At 44.1% G+C, this 17,728-nt stretch overlaps 1 protein-coding gene across 4 annotated transcripts in view; it reads right to left on the bottom strand.

Annotated features, from left to right (window-relative positions):
- KIAA0513 (uncharacterized protein KIAA0513 homolog) overlaps positions 1-17,728 on the bottom strand; it is a 60,811-nt gene that overhangs the window by 41,062 nt on the left and 2,021 nt on the right. For 3 of the 4 annotated variants that reach the window (XM_038538132.1, XM_038538129.1, XM_038538133.1), the window contains exon 2: positions 10,078-10,166. The exons of the other annotated variant lie outside the window; for it this stretch is intronic. The gene's annotated coding sequence lies outside the window, so the exon portion shown is untranslated. The remainder of the gene's footprint in view (positions 1-10,077; positions 10,167-17,728) is intronic. 4 annotated transcript variants of the gene reach the window in all.

The raw sequence follows: 17,728 nt of genomic DNA on the forward strand, positions 1-17,728 counted from the left end.
AATAATACGAGAAGGAAATGGAACATCAGGAGTAAAGTGCAAAAGAAAAGGAGGGGAAAGTCTGAGTAAATATAAGAGACTATTCTCCTCTTGAGTTCTTCAAAATATGTTGGACAGTCAAAAGCAAAAATCACAATACTGGCTGATGAGCTTTTCAACGTAAATAGAGGTATACATATTAACACTACAAAATAAAGGAGAAAGCATAAAGGGACCTACATGGTAGTAAGGTTTCTACTTTCCACCCACAGTCTTCAAATAGTGATTCTAAGTGGACTGAAATTTTAGTGTGTATATCAGAATTACTAGAGAAAACACCGAAAAACCCAAAGCAAACAAACAAAAAAAACAGCTACAGTTAACCCTTGAACAACATGGGTGTGAACAACCTGAATTCACTCATATGCTGATTTTTTTCAATAAATATACTTATTATACTGTAATGTCTTTACTTTTCCTTATGATTTTCTTAATAAGATTTTATTTTCTCTAGCTTACTTTATTATAATATAAATATAATACATATAAAAAGTATTAATCAGCTATTTACGTCATCAGTAAAGCTTTGCATCAACCGTATACTATTAAGTTTTTGGAGTCAAAAGTTATTATGTGAGTTTTCAACTGTGAAGGGGATTGGCATCCCTAACCTCCATGTTGTTCAAGGGCCAACTGTACACATAAAGTAAAAAAATTCAATAGACAAAATGGAATGCTAAGACATTCAGATAATCCTGAAGAATATAAGAAAAGGAACACAGAGGAGTGAAGACTCCATGGAACCAAGAAAACAAACAATAGAATAGTAGACCTAAATCCAAACTTATTAATAATTGTATCAAGTGTAAGCTGCGTATATGCACCAATTAAATGACAGAGATTATCAGAATGGCTAAGACATGACCTAGCTATATGCTACCTTCAAGAAATTCACTTCAAATGTGATTGTATTAATAGATTAACAATAGAAGAGATGAAAAATATGCAAACACTAATCAAAAGAAAGCCAGAAAAGCTATGTTAGTGACAAAGTCTAGGTTGGAGCTAAGAGAACTACTGGGAATAAAAGAGAACACTACATAATGATAAAAGTGTCAGTCACCGAGAAGGTTTAACAATCCTAAATATTCATGTGGCTAACACCAGAGTTTCAAAATATATGAAACAAAAACTGACAAAACTGAAAGAAGAAAGAGACAAAGCCACAATTACAGCTGTAGGCGTTAGGATTCGTCTCTTACTTATCTATGGAAGTAGCAGACAGAAAATCAGCAGGGATACAGAAGAGTGGATCAGTAATATCAACCAACTGGATCTCAATGACATTTATAGAACATGCCACCAAACAATAGCAGAATGAACATTCTTTCCAAGTGAATATTCCCCCAAGACAGTCCACCTCATGGCTTATAAAACAAACCTTAGCAAATATATTTTTAAAGATTTTATTTATTTATTCATGAGAGACAGAGAGAGAGAGAGAGAGAGGCAGAGACACAAGCAGAGGGAGGAGAAGCAGGCTCCATGCAGGAAGCCTGATGTGAGACTCAATCCTGGGACTCCAGGATCACACCCTGGCCCGAAGGCAGGCACCAAACCACTGAGCCACTCAGGGATCCCAAACCTTAGCAAATCTAAAACAACCGAAGCCACACAAAGTATGTTCTCTGACCATAATGGAATTAGACTAGAAGTTAACAGAAGCATGGCAGGAAAATCTTCAAACACTCAGAAATTAAACAGCACACTTCTACACAACCCACTGGTCAAAAAGGAAGTCTCAAGAAACAGGAGAAAATGTATTCAACTAACTGAAAGTGAAAATACAACAAATTAAAGCCTATGAAATGTAGGTAAGCCAGTGCTTTATTTATTTTTTATTTTTATTTTTTTAATTTTTAAAAAAAATTTTTTATGATAGTCACACAGAGAGAGAGAGAGAGAGAGAGAGAGAGAGAGAGACATAGGCAGAGGGAGAAGCGGGCTTCATGCAGGGAGCCTGACATGGGATTTGATCCCGGGACTCCAGGATCATAGCCTGGGCCAAAGGCAGGCGCCGAACCGCTGAGCCACCCAGGGATCCCCCAAGCCAGTGCTTTAAAAGACATTTATAGCATGAAATACTTAGTTTAGATAAGGACAAAGGTCCCAAATTGATAATTTAAGCTTCTACCTTAAAAACTAGAAATGGGGTGCCTGAATAGCAAAGTTGGTTGGGCATATGACTCTTGGTTTTGGCTCAGGTCTGATCTCAGGGTCATGGGATTGAGCCCAGAGTTGGACTCTGCATTCAGGGAAGAGTTTTCTTGAGTTTCTCTCTCCCTCTCCCCTTACTCCCCTCTCTTAGCTCTTTATCTTTCAAATAAATACATCTTAAAAACTAGAAAAAAAAAACTAGAAAAAGATTAAAATAATGCCAAAAGGTAGAAGAAAGGAAATAGTAAAGACCAAATATCAATGAACTTGAAAAAGAGAAACAATAAACCAATACAATGAAAAAATGTCTTCTTAGAAAAGATTATTCAACTTGATAACCCTCAGGCCAAATCAATGAAGAGAGAAGACACAAATCACAATATCAAGAATAAATGAGGGGGTATCACTAGAGATCCTGTAGACATTAAAAGGATGGTAAGAGGGGCTCCTGGGTGGCTCAGTTGGTTAAACATCTGACTCTTGATCTTGGATCAGGTCATGGTCTCAGAGTCATGAAATCGAGCCCTACTGAGCATGGAGCCCGCTTGAAATTCTCTCTCACCCTCTCCCTCTGCCCCTCCTCATCTGCCTCTCTCCCTCCCTAAGAATGAATGAATGAATGAATGAATGAGTGGATAAGGGCATACATAAAGCCAATAAGCTATATAAGATGGGTTAATTCTAGTTTCTTAAAAATCACAAACTACCTAAACTATTCAAGATGAAATGGATAACCCAAATAGTCCCTTAACTATTGAGGAAATTGATAGTTTAGAACTTTCCAAAAAGGAAATCTCCAGGTCCAGATGGTTTCACTGGTAAATTCTACCAAGTATTTAAATAAACAACACCAATTCTACACAATCTCTTCTTGAAAATGAACAGGAGGTAACATTTTCCAATTCATTTTATGAGGCCAGTATTACTCTACCAAACCAAACAAAGATAATACAGTGCAAGAAAATGATATGCCGGTATCCTCCATGGATGCAAACATGTTAAACATCAGCAAATCAACTACAACTACAGCAACATGTAAAAAGAATAATATGTTGTGACCAAGTAGAGTTTATCCTGGGAGTAAAATGTAAAAATCAAACAATGATAAAAGTTCTCAGCAAACAGGAATAGTAGGGAACTTCCTCAACTTGATGAAGAGCATGTATGAAAACTCTGTATCTGACATATGCAATGGTGAAAGACTGAATGCTTTCCCTGGAACATTGGGAACAAGGCAAAGATATCAGCTCTCACCACTCCTATTAACACAGTACAACAGAGAAGTCTTATCTAGTGCAGTAAAGCCAGGGAAAGATACCAAAAGGCACTGACAAATATATTGGGAAGAAGAAAATAGTCCCGTCTAATCAGAGATGACATACTAAGCAGAAATTCCTATGGAATATGTTTTTTAAATATTTAAGTAACCTCTACACCCAACGTGGGGCTTGAACTCATGACCTCAAGATCATGAGTCACATGCTTCTCTGACTGAGCCAGCCAGATGCCTCCCAAGGAATCTTTTTCTAAAAAATCCCTAGAACAGCTTACTAACAAAGGGATGGAAGACAGACCCAGCACAAAGACCATGGGGATGGTTAGCATGTGAAAAGGGGTCATCAACAGCCAACGGGGAAAGGTGAGCTGAGACCATGGCAAGCTACAATTACACATCTGTTAAAAAGGCTAAAATAAAAAATATTGATAGTACCAAGCACTGACAATGATGCTGAGCAACTGGAACTCTTTATATGTTGCTGGTAGGAATGCAACAAGGTTTGGCAGGTGTTTGTGTTTGTTTTTTTTTTTAAATGAACTTTTCCATTTTGAGTAGTTTTAAATATACAGAAATAAACAGAAAGTTACAAAGATAGTAGAGAATTCCCACATGATCCACATCATTTCCCCTACTGTTAACATTTTATACGAAGAAGGCATATTTGTCACTATTCATGAACTGGTATCAATCTATTCTTAGTAACTAATGTCTATACTTCATTCCTATTTCCTTGGCTCTTCCCTCATGTCCCCTCTGTTCCAGGATGTTGGGTTAGTCACCGTGTCTCCTGAGTCTCTTCTCAGCTTGCTTATTTATTTATTTATTTATTTATTTATTTATTTATTTATTTATTTGTTTATTTATTTATTTATTTATGATAGTCACAACGAGAGAGAGAGAGAGGCAGAGACATAGGCAGAGGGAGAAGCAGGCTCCATGCACCAGGAGCCTGATGTGGGATTCGATCCCGGGTCTCCAGGATCGCGCCTTGGGCCAAAGGCAGGCACCAAACCGCTGCGCCACCCAGGGATCCCTCTTCTCAGCTTTGACAGATTCTCAGACTCTCCCTGGTTTTGATGACCTTGAGGATTCTGAGGAGTAGGTGTTGGGTATTTCATAGAATGTTCCTCAACTGGGATTTGCCTGACATTTTTCTCATGGCTAGTCTCAGGGTATGGGTTTTGGGGAGGAAGTCCAGGGGTAAAGTGCCACTGTCATCATGTCGTATCAGAGGGGTATGCCATCAACAGGACTTCTTACTGGTGACCTTGATCACTGGCTGAGGACATGTTTATCAGACTTCCCCACCGCAGATTATTTGTTTATTCATAAGAGACATAGAAGCACAGACATAGGCACAGACATCCCCACAGGGAGCCTGATGCAAGACTCGATCTCAGCACCCTGGGATCATGACCTGAGCTGAAGGCAGATGCTCAACCACTGAGCCACCCAGGTGCCCCAAATATTTTGTTTCTTAATTGCAACAGTGGTTACATTAATCCATATCTGTATTTTTTTAATGAATCTATATGTTTTAAAACTCATAAAAATACACTCCAAGAAAAGGTCAATTTTACCATATGTAATTAAAAAGAAAAAAGAAAAAAAAGAGGTAGAAACAGCCAGCCAAGTTCTCAGAACATGGTAGGGGCTAAGTAAGTGGTAATTTCCTTTTCTTATAAAAAGTCGGGCCCTAGAGACCCAACTCTTCGGCTGCTTGGCTGCTGTTGGCCCATCATCCAGCCTGCTATGTCTACTAGATTTCTTGGTTTCTCTATCCACATCTCTCCCAGGTGTCCGTTTGGAGCTACATACCATTCCTAACCAGCATGTTCTGAACGTTGTAGGTCCCTGGAGAATGTGGAACAACCGAGTCAACCATCTCCTCTCTCCTACCAGCTGATCTCAAGGATGGTGCTGGCCTCAGAGAGGCTGTCCCTCCTCTGCAGTTTATGCGCCAATCCCCACTCTCTTGGGAAAGAAATTCTCTCTCTGCTGTGCAAGGGAAGCAACAAACAATCGAGGATCCAGTAGACAGGGAGCGACCAGAAGTGATTACCGCAGAGAAGAGCCGCTAGTGGGTAAACTCTCCTAATTCTTGTTAGGCAGAGTGGAGCATCACATTCGTGGGAAAGGAGGCAGAAAGTGGAGACTTCTACAATATCGGAGACTCTGATTTTTCTGTGATTTTTTTCCCCTCCTTTATCTACATGGAGGAAAGAGTCATGCACAGAGAAAGTACTCTGGATTAAATCAGTTTTGTTTTTAAAACTAAACAGGGAAGACCCTGTTAGAATAGCCACACATAGCAGGTGTGACTGCATGGTGGAAACAGACACATGGCTAGAAATACTTAATGAAGAAAACCCACAGATATGAGTCCTGCCAGATTCTCTATATGAAGCTCAGAGAGCCAAAGACTAAAGTGAAATGAAAAAGCAACTCTGGGCATCTGAGAAACTATAACACGGCAGTGTCAAATGCAATGGGCTGGCTCACATCCTGAGGGCTACCAAGCACCCTCCAACATTTCCTTTTGGATGCCTCCCTAACTGGATGCTCCTGGAGGATGGGCCTCACTCGTTAGGAGCACAGCCCTGTACTCCTAACAAGAGGAGTACAGAAAGCCCAAGTTGATGTAAGGATCAAGATTGCACATGCCAAAGGGGCTCCATAGAGCCCTCATAGAGCCTTGAGCTGACTGCTGGTCTGAGAAGGTGACAATTGTCCATGCGGCCTGAACAGGCTGGAGCGCAGGTTCCCATACACGGGGCAGAACCTGGTCACTTCATCTGAGGTGACAATGACTTAGGATCATTGAATCCTTGAAATGGAACCCAGCTTCAGAACTCCCTCTGTTACATTCTTAAAACAAGTGCACAGGGCATCTGCTTAAGCATGACATGTGAGGACTCTCTTCCCAAAGAACAGTGCTCACCGACAGCCCTTAACAGCTGAGACCAGCTGTGTGGTGGTCCTGTCCCCTTGTCCTTCACAGATGTGTCCAGAGGTGCATCTGACTCTTACCATTTAAACAACTAGGAATGGAGAACCTTCCCTCGTGACCTGGTAGTAGTGAAGGGACAAACTGTCTCCAGAAGGGCTCGATCACAATAAAGTAAATGCATCACAATTAAGTAAATGCATCACCATAAAGTAAATGCAGGCAAAGCTCCCCCTTTCAGGGTCTGGTTTCTGAGTGTTGGCCCTGAAAGCTTGTGACCTACCTGGGTGATGCAGGAGACCACCATCTCCCCTTCCTGGGGGCCTGCAGCCATGGCACGCACTCGGGACACCGGGTCGCCTCCTTCCTTCAAACCCACACTAGGATCCAGCCTCTTCTGTACTGACTAGACAAAGGCACTGACCGGCAGAGAACTCACCAAGTGACCTTTTTTTTTTTTTTTAAGATTTTATTTATTTATTCATGACACACATACACATACACACACACACACACACACACAGAGGCAGAGACACAGGCAGAGGGAGAAGCAGGCTCCATGCAGGGAGCCCAACGTGGGACTCGATCCCGGGTCTCCAGGATCAGGCCCTGGGCTGAAGGTGGCACTAAACTGCTGAGCCACCCGGATTGCCCACCAAGTGACCTTGATGGAAAAACACAAGCCTTCTGTAACCAGGGCCTCCTTCCTCCCGAGCCATTGTGGTTTTAAGGAAACAGAGATGAAAAACTCCTATGGTCTCCTAAAGGCACAAAGGTCCATGTGGGACAATAAGAAGTCGCCACAATGGGCTCGCAGCAGAACCACCCAAGCAAAGAGAACAGAGAATGGCCTGTGAGCCGTGCAGGGCAGCACCCTGGTCTTTGGAGGCAATGTGGCCACGGGGGCGGGGGTCACACTCTCCTTGCTCAGCCACAGCCTGACTCAAATCTCTGCCAGTCATCAGCCTGCCTCTATCTCTGAGGGCCTGTGCTGGGGACAATCACATACCAAGGCTCAGGAGAATCAAGGGACCATGGCCCTGGTTCCTCTGCTGGGACTGCGAATGAGCCAGGACTTCCGAGCCACCACCGCCCCCATGGCCTGCTTTGTTTCTTTTCCTTCCTGGAGAGATCTGCCCCATTTCCCAACTGCTGTTCCTTTATTGAGCAAACATTTTAAAGATTTTTATACCACCCATTCTAGAAGCTAAATACAATCACATTTTTCTAAAATCTTTCTCCCCCTTAAAAGTTCGTATTTGAATCAAAGGACGGCATTTTCAGATATTTCCTCAAAAACAGTCGCTGCTCCTCCTTCTCCGGTGCATGCAAGGGTTGTCCTGCCACACCTGAGTGCGCTGCTACGCTCCTGGTGTTACATGCTCTCCAGAAGGTCAGAGCCGCTGCTTCCTGATGCTGCTTCGGTTAATGCAACGCTGTGAGAAAGTCAAGCTGCTTTGGGGTGCTCTCTTTGCATAATGTTAGCTGTTACTACTATTTAATGCTTTCTAATAGTTAAAGAAGGATTACCACCAACACTCGTAATGCTCACACCACCAACACTCGTAATGCTCACTACACACTGGGCACTGAGCTAATGCTCTGTATGGATAACCTGATTTAACACTCCCATAACATGTGGGCTAGGTCTATTAGAATCCCCATTTTATGGCTGAAAAAACTTCAAGGCTTAGAAAAGTTAAACAGCTGTCTAAAGCCAGAGAGCCAAAATCAAAGAGTCTAGATAAACCCAAGCAGAGCCAGACGTCACAGCCTTGCTGTAATGTAAGCAGGTAACTGTGCTAATTTGGGGTATGGATAAGGAGCTTCCAAACTGTGGATTAACCCTCTCTTACTCATGTCTAGGGGATAAGATGCAACCCAGGAGTCTTCCTGGTTGGGAATGATGCAGACAACGTCTGATTTAGATATCTATTCTACAGCATTTAATGAGGTTTCTTAATTCTTTTTTTTAAGATTTTATTTATTATTTGAGACAGATTGAGAGCACTAGCAAGAGGAGGGGTAGTGGAAGAGGGAGAAGCAGGCTCCCCTAAAGCAGGGAGCCTGACACAGGGCTCAATCCCAGGACCCTGCGATCATGACCTGAACTGAAGGCAGATGCTTAACCAACTGAGTCACCCAGGCACCTGATTCCTATTTCAGTAGAGACTGGCCAACAAGAAGAGCTCAGCATTGATCACTCGCAAATGCTAGGTTTTTGTAGAAGTTATTCAGTGCCTAAAGGAAAAAAAAAACCTGAATGATCGAAAAATAACACTAATAAAGGAAATGCTTGCAAAGGAACAGGAACAAAACAGTTATGCCCTACATGATTCCAGACCTTGTTTAACTCAGATAAAATCCCATGATGTTCGAGTTGGATGAGACTTGAGATTTCCAGAAGACAGTGGAAGGTTGGCAGACAGATAAGAAAGAGGCAGGGCAGGGAAGCTCAGGGGGAAAGGCACGGACTCATGGATGGTGTTTAAGGTGAACAACTAAGACCCAGGGCAGTGAACTGACAGGGTGATGTCAAGGCAGTAGAGTCACACAGTGGTTCATACCCAGCAGCAATCCAGAGCCCTCTCTTTCTGCTCATCAAATGGGTACAAGAGAACCAGAGAGAAGGGTCACTCCTGTCCCTGGGTTGGTTTGCCATCCCTCTGCTCAGTGTCACATCCGGGATGTCACCACCCCAGGCCAAAGAACATGGCTGCTGCTTCTCTTTTCTCCTCTGATGGAGGCAGTGCCGATGTGGACAAGTAACAGGTGTAATTTTGTAGACTTCAGGTCATTCATTTGACAAATATGTATTAAGCCCCTACCACGTAGTGGAAACTGTGATAAGTCCTGGGGGTACAAAGAACAACAGATACCATGCCTTCCTTTCCCCAACATGATCGAGGGAGGGACAGAGATAAAGAAAGGATCCCAGAGACATCCCAAGTGCTATTAATCCAGGATACAGATGTCAGTGGGAGCCCAGAAGTAGGGGCACTCCATTCTGCCTGGGAGACTTTAAAGACTGCATTTTTCAGGGGGCATCTGGGTGGCTCAGTCGGTGAAGCATCTGCCTTCGGCTCCAGTCATGATCCCAGAGTCCTGGGATCCAGCCCTGCGTTGGGCTCCCTGCTCAGCAGGGAGTCTCCTTCTCCCTCTCCCTCTGCCTGCTGCTCCCCCTGCTTGCGCTCTTTCTCTATCAAATAAATAAATAAAATCTTTTTAAAAAGCTGCATTCTTCAGGTTGAATCTAGCAGAAGCCTCTAGGGAAGATGCTCCCAACAGACAGAACACCATGAAGCGGCAGGCAGTAGCTATCCCCTACACACACCTAAGGCAGATGCATTCAGATGTCACTGGAAGACTTGGGAAGGATAACAAAGATCCCCAAGTGTGGCAGAACTTCAGTTTGTATTTGCAAATACAGCTGACTCTAGAACCTCAATGGGAGGGTGACCCCCCACGCAGCTGAAAATCTACATATAATTTCTGACTCCCAAAATACTTAACTCCTGATAACTACTGCTGACCAGAAGCCTTCCTGATGATGTAAAGTCTATTAACATGTGTCTTATACATGACATACTCTATTCTCACAATAAACCAAATGAAAGAAGACACTATTTAGAAAATCATAAAAAAATACACTTACGACACTGTACTGTTATTTGCATATGAGCGGCCTGGGCAGCTCAAACTCGTTGAACCTGTAGTTCCAGAGTCAACTGTATTCCCCAGAACCTGAAAAGTGAAACATACACAATCAATTGTTTTTCTACCCCCAATAATATGGGAGCTGAATTTGCTTATTTTTTTTGTTTTTGGGGGGGGGGTGCTAAACAAAAATTAAGATGCACATAATTCTGTGCCCCAACCCCGCTTTGGAGTGTAAATAAATATTTTTTAAAAGCCTGCTTGGCAGATGTTTCCTTGCATGTAACTGAAAAGAAATCAGTTTCAGCTGCTGCTCTGCTCAGAAGGTAACTAAATAGCTTTCAGGGGGGCCCTTCAAGTGTATTGATCTGTGGTTTTGAGGACACAGACTCTTCCAGATGTCTTCCCTGCATAATTTTAACTCCCAGTTTAAAAGCGAAGCTAATTTTCTTTCCTCTCAAATGCTTTAGCTGAAGGCAGTTTTATTCAGTCTATCCTTTTAGGAAAAGAACCGATTAGTAGGGGCAGGGTTAACCTGAGAGAGAGAAGGGAATGAAAAGATGGGGTCTGCACAGAACCTGTCCAGTTTCCAGAGACTAATAGCCTTCCTGACATTATCAGAAGTGACTCAGAAATGCAACAAATGCTGGAGCCACGCTGATCCACAGCAAGGTTGATGTACAGCAGGACTGATCTACCAGAGCACTGTCAGCTTTGGGGCTGAGTCATTCTTTGCAGTGAGGGCTGTCCTGTGTGTGCACCACAAGATGATGGGCAGCATCTCTGGGATGCCAGAAGCACCCCCAAGTCATGACAATCAAAAATGTCTCTAGATGCTTTCCCCAGCAGCAAACAATGCCAGAGATTCTCCATCCTGTTAACTGCTTCCTAGTCATTAGCACTTCTCTCTTAGGTTATCATTGTATCCCCAAAACCAATCCAATAAAAAGCGATCAGGAGAGACTGCAGACAATGTATAAGTCTCTATATGAAACAGTTAACATTTTTGGTTACAGGAAACCTTGTGTGTGGAATTCCCCTGATTAAAGCAGGCTCCAAATAGCACTGGCTACCTAGTTGTGTCTGGAATGGTAAGAAGATGTGATGTGTCTCCTTCCTTCTGTCACAGGTTAGCTCATCATTCAACAAATATTGTGCATTTACAGTGTGCCAGGCAATGTTGCAGATGAATAAGACAAACAAAAGCCTAGCCCTCAGGGTGCTTATGTTCTAAGCTGGAGAACAAAGAGATAAAAAAGGAATCATTACAGTTCATCATTAAGTGCTGTGTATAAAATAAAGCACAAATAGATCAGAGCTGTACTGTCCATGTAGTAGCCACTTGCCACACGTGGCTATTAAGCCCATGAAATGTGGCTCATTTAAATTGAGCTGTGCTGACCACACCAGATTCCAGACTTAGTACAAAACGAGAATGTAAAATGTCTCAATAATTTCTCTATTGATTAGATGTGGAAATGATATTTTGGATATACTAGATGAAATAAAATCCATTATAAAAATTAATTTTGCCTGTTCTCTTTACTTGTTTAGTGCGGCTGCTAGAAACTTAATATAATGCATGTGGCTCACCCCATATTTCTATTGGGCAGTGCTGGGCCAGAAAAACCAGATGGAGGTGGGGAGCTCCTTCAGCCTGAGAGGCCAGGGAGGGTCACTCTACCATCTGGAGGACCAGCATCCCAGCCTGAGGAAATGGCAAATTCACAACTCAGCAGTGGGAATGAACCTAGTCCATTAAAGCAACAGTGAGGCAGTGCGGCTCCTGTCAGGGAGACACAGGGAGGGAGGCAAGGAGCTGAGGATGGCAGGGCTTCCAGCCAGGCACAAAGCAGGGGCTTGGCTTGGAGGCCAAGCTGAGGGGTTAGGATTTCATCCCAGGAGCAATGGGAAGGCACTGGAGAGTTTGCATCAAGGGGACACCATGATCTGATTAATGTTTTACAAAGATGCTACATGCTGGTGATTGCGTGGAGAGAGGACTCACATTCAAGCAAGAATAGAAGCAGGACCACCAGGCAGGAGGCATCAACCTCGTGGGACCTCTCATGCTTTTGGCCACTCTGGATCAGCTGGCAGGGTTACTTAGAAGAGGACAGGAAGGGCGCCCAGGTGGCTCAGTGGGTTGAGCAGCTGATTCTTGGTTTCTACTCAGGCTGTGATTTCAAGGGCTGTGGAGTCAAGCCCTACATCCGGCTCTGTGCTCAGCAGGGAATCTGCTTCCCCCCCCTTTCCCTCTGCCCCTCCCCCAATTTGAGAGAGAGAGAGAGAAGAGAGAGAGAGAGAACACAAGGAGGAGGGAGGGAGAGGGAAAGAGAGAAAATCTTCAGCAGATTCCCCTGCTGAGCATAGAGCCCGACATGGAGCTCGATCTCCTGACCCTGAGATCACGACCTGAGTTGGAACCAAGAATCAGCTACTTAACACACTGAGCCACCCAGGCGCCCCTGATGTATTTTTTTTATCATCCAAATCGAGCATTGGGATTCTCAAGAGCCATCCAGCTGCTTAATGAAGTTTAGCTAACCTGCCTCCTCACAGTAGGGAGAGTGTTAAACTAGCTCCCCTCTGTTAACCAGTTTCCGCTCTCCTTGGACCACCACACTAAGTGTTTAAAACTGGGGTTTTGGGGGTGCCTGGGTGGCTCAGTGGTTGAGCATCTGCCTTTGGCTCAGGTTGTGATCCCAGGGTTCTGGGATCAAGTCCCACATAGTGCTCCCCACAGGGAGCCTTCTTCTCCCTCTGCCTATGTCTCTGTCTCTGTGTCTCTCATGAATAAATAAAATCTTTAAAAAAAAGAAATACTGATTTTTTTTCTTTTTTGGTTTGCCATTGATTTTGGTCTCAACATAATGCATTTACTTCATTCTTGCTGTTTTACTATTAACTCAAAATTTGGTTTTCTTCTCTCATGAGGCTTTCATCCCTTTTAATTGGGCCCTATTTTTGTATTTCAGCCTCCTGGGTCCACCCCCAAATCCCCTAACTCAAGAGTGTCAGCACACAGCAGCCCTCTGAGCTCATTTGCTCTGGTATTTTCCACTTGCCGTTTGCTCCACTGTTGCTAGATTCTCATTTTCCCCCTAGCTCATTGGTCACTTTTGCCACGGGTGAGTCATTTGCTCTGAGTCATGCCTGGCTTCGATGCAAAGGCCAGGAAAAAGCCTCAGAACACACACCTGGTTTATCAAAGGACGTCACTGAGGAATATGGTGTTTTCCTAAGTGGATTCAGTAATTAACTGGGAAAAAAAATCAAAAACCTTTTCTCTCCTTTCTTTTCCTCCCTCCCACCAAATTTGCCATTTCCTTCAGCATTTGCTGGAGATTCTTCCTACGGTGGAATGAATCTTGGTCATTTGTCTTGGGCTGAGAGAGGCAAGAGGACATTTCTGGAATGAGCCCAGAAAATCCCTGAGGATGAAAGCAGGGGTTATGTAATGTTCTTGCTCTGTTGTACAGCACCAACCATCACACACAGGCCACGTGTGAAACGTTCTTCCTTTCGAGAGCTGTGAAGATGCTGTCTTACACGGGGACCACCACACCATCCACAAAACAAGGAAAGATGAGAACCACCTCAGACCAAAGGGGGACCTGGACTGGACCCTGGGACAGAAAGACAAGCTGTCTGGATCTGCACACCAACGTAGCCCTTACGACTATACGAGGGTGGGCAGATTCCTTGTCTGTGAACTGGGGATGGCATGGGTACTACCCGGGGGTGTTCTTACGAGGGTTAACATGACAACCCCAGAGAGCACTTAGCACACTGCTGGGTAGGGTAGAGTAAACCCAACCGGCATGACCTCATGACCTGTCGCAGCAACACCTCAAGACCCTTCCCCTGCCTGTCAGGGCTAGCCCTCAAGTTATAGGGACCAGACTCTGAGAACCCCAGGAATACGAGCACTTTTTCCACCCTCCAGCCTCAGAACCCCTCATTTTACATCACAGACTCATTTCTCCTGAGCATCTCCCCTCCAAATATAAAAGTCTTGGCAGAGGTACTGTCATCACCAACCATCACACACAGGCCACGCCTGTGGGTGTGGGAACACATGGGAACAAATGGGCCCATCAGGTCCCCACAGAAGGAGTTCCGACATGCAGCAGGAAGGTAGAACAGAAAGCAGGGATGTGAGCACAGCCCTCAGGGTGCATGTGGGGAGGTGGCACTCCAGGACATTAAAGGGGACATTGGATCTGGAGGGCAACAGAGGAAACTGGTGGCAATGGGTGACCCTGGGAGGCAGAGGCAGGAACCACTCTTCAGCGGGCATTTTATCATCAGAATTCTGTACCATCTGCATGTATTACCTTATCCAAAAATTAATTACATTAAGTAAGGGAGGGATTATCTCCCTTCATAAGGCGCGAGACAGAGCCAGAAATGAAAAGGTCTCAAAGGCGAAGGTGCAAATCATTTCAGGTATTTTACTGGCAGCCTGCCCTGCTCTCACATACTCCCACAGCCCCAGCCCCCAAAACAAAAAGTTTCCCCATGAATTCCTGGATGGCTCATTCTTGGGAAATCAGCTATGCATTTTCGGAGTCATAACCCAAGACACGGAAACCCAGAACTCTTAAAACCTTATGGAAAAAGCCCCTTATGGAAAAGCCCCTTGTGGAAAAGCCCCTCTGCATTTCCCCTTGTTGAGTGGGAAAGCTCAAGAAGGGGAAATGCAACTTCTCCTACTGTTACAGCACCCGTCAGAGGGGGCCATGTGAGGTCCACTGCTGGGAGTGTTAGGCACAGCTGCACCATTTATTTCACTGTGGGATGCCAAAGAGGGATGCTTCCACCACGAGGAGAGGGTAAAGCAAATTGCCAAGGAAGGAAATAATCCCTCCAGGGCTCCTGCAGAGCCATCAGACAAATCCCACATCCTACCCTGGGTTTGTGCCACTAGCAGGCGGTGGTTGGGTGGGTGGGGGCATAGGCATTGCACTCAGATGCGGAGACTCATCTTGTCCTCTTGACCTTGGGCAAGCTACTCAATTGCTTGGACCCTTGGCCCCCTCACCCTTGACACATGCGCATCACCCCTTACCTTGCAAGTTACAAAGAGCACAATGCTTTCTGTAAAAATACCTACATCCATGTCATTATCCCTAAAGAGAACCCAGCACCTCCTGCCAGGCTTTTCCTTTAACATGTTACTGGATCTTGTTGAAGTCCTCACCCCCAGAACCTATGAACATGACCTGATTCAGAAAAAGGGTCTTTGTAGATGTCATTAGTTAATTTAAGATAAACTCATAATGGAATACAACCAATTTGATGGTGTCCTTATATGAAGAGAAGAAACAGAGAGACACACATATAGGGTGAGGAAGGCCATGTGAACATAGAGGTAGAGACTGGAGTGATGTAGGCTACAAGCCAAGGAACACAAGGATTGCTGAAACCCACCACAGGCTGCGTGAGACGTGTGAACCAGTTCTCTCTCTGAACCCCCAAGCAGGAACCAACCCTGCCAGCTCTTTGACTTTGGACTCCTGGTCTCTAAAACTGTGGGAGAATAAACAGATGTTGTCTTAAGCCAATCAGTTTGTGAAACTTTGTTATAATAGTCCCAGGAAATTAGTACAGTAAGTTATTTGGTTTTCCTCTCTATCTAGTGTTTGAATTGTCTTCCCCAATGGCTGGCTAGTCAGCCTATTCTGACTGTCTCCAGTATAAGAAAACTAACTTGGTTTTCTACCAAGGCAGCAATCCCTCTCATCTTTGGAAAGGTCTGACTGTCGTTAAAATCATTCATTCAACAAATATTTATTGAGCACCTACTACATGCCAGGCACTATTTGGAGCACTATTTGGATATGGTGGTAAGTGGGCAGCAGACAATAAAAGCTTTCTCAAAGATCATTTCTTATCGTTATGAAGAAAATAAAATACTGTAATATAAAGTGGGTAGGTTGGGGGCCAGGAAGAAACTATTTTAATTGCTAAGGAAGTTCTAAAGATAGGACATTAGAGCAGTCACTTGAATGACAGGGAGCCAGCCATGGGACAATCTGGCAGAAGGAATAGCCAGTGCAAAGGCCCTGAGGCAGAGTGAACTGGATGTGCTCAAGGCACAAGAAGAAGGTGGGATTTTTGTGAGAGTGGTAATTGGTGAAGCTGGAGAAACAAGCAAAGTCAGCTAGCACTCACACAGCACCCCAAGTAGACCACAGTAACTTTGAATTCAATTCCCACAGGACTAGAAAGCCACTGAGGTGAGGTATGATTCAACCCATAGTTTTAAAAAGATTACTCTGGCATGATTAAGTTCTTAAAACTAAAATCTTTCTTGGGCACCTGGGTTCAATCCATTGGTTAAGTGTCTGCCTTTGGCTTGAGTCATGATTCCAGGTTCCTGGGATCTAGGCCTGTGTCAGGCTCTCTGCTCAGCAGAGTCTGCTTTTACCTCTCCCTCTGCCCCTTCCTCTGCTTCTGTGCTTGCTCTCTCTCTCTCTCAAATGAATAAGTAAAATCTTTAAAAACAAAAAACTAAACTAAAGCTGTAAAGTTTTAGTTATGCATTGAATTGCATCTCCTAAAAAGATGCACTTCCTAAATGTAACTTGTGTCCTTTGGTTCTTGGGCCACTATAAAACAAGTTTAATAAATGACAGCCCTGAATCTTTTGTGACCATGGCTCCCCAGATGCTCAGGCTTACCAGCTGTAGTTCACTTACCACTGCAGCAATTTCCAATGAGTATTCTTGATTTTTTTCTATGTCCTTTTTAAATGTGATGTCCAGAAAACAACACAATACTCCAAGCATGGAATTGTAGATTGGAACTGTCATCTTTCTCATTCGGATCTATATATCTACTCTTGTGCCCTAAAATTGTCTTGGCTTTTAATTCTGTTTTGTACCACTGCCCACTGAAACATATCTCAGATAACCTCCCCATGAAGTCCTCGTGCAGATCTAGATGCCCCAATCTAAAAAGCAGAATTAAAGCGTGTTCTTCTCTAATGAGAACAGCTGTGCCCTGTTTAAAAAAAAAAAAAAAGGTGTAACCATTATTCAGACAATGCCACGTATAAAATACTGCATCCAATAAACAAAATTACTGGGTCAGCTCCTCAGGTTTCACAACCACTGCACTTCTCTTCCGTGTGGAGGACAAGGAAAACTCTAAGGGCATGTTTCCCTAGAATTGCTTTGTTCTCTTGCATCAAAGCTGAAGACACCTAGACTATTTGGAAATGCCAAGCAATTGAGTAAGAGGCTCTTTGCAATCATACTTCCTACTAGATTTCTCAAAGACAGATAAACAAATCTGAGTAGATGCAGACTCTTTCAAGCTTGGGTGGGGGAAGTGGTGAAGGGGCAGCTGCACCAGGGAGCTGAGCAGAGTTAGCGAGGAGGCAAGAGGTGGGAGAGAGGGATGCTCTGCCAGCAGATGCTGGGGAAGCCCTGGTGTCCTCATCCTTAGATGTGCTGTCATCTGTCCTCTCTTTCCCACGTCCCATTCCACAGGCTGATGACAGGCTATTACATCTGGTTAACCCAGATGGCTATATTGACTATCTCCCTTCACCCCTAGGACCTAAGCGACTCTGGGCACTCACTCAGCCTCAGTTCTCTTATCTGTGATGTGGGAGTGATAACACCACCTATCACTCC

The sequence above is a fragment of the Canis lupus genome, chromosome 5 (assembly GCF_011100685.1).
Source record: "Canis lupus familiaris isolate Mischka breed German Shepherd chromosome 5, alternate assembly UU_Cfam_GSD_1.0, whole genome shotgun sequence".
NCBI classification, from domain to species: Eukaryota; Metazoa; Chordata; class Mammalia; order Carnivora; family Canidae; genus Canis; species Canis lupus.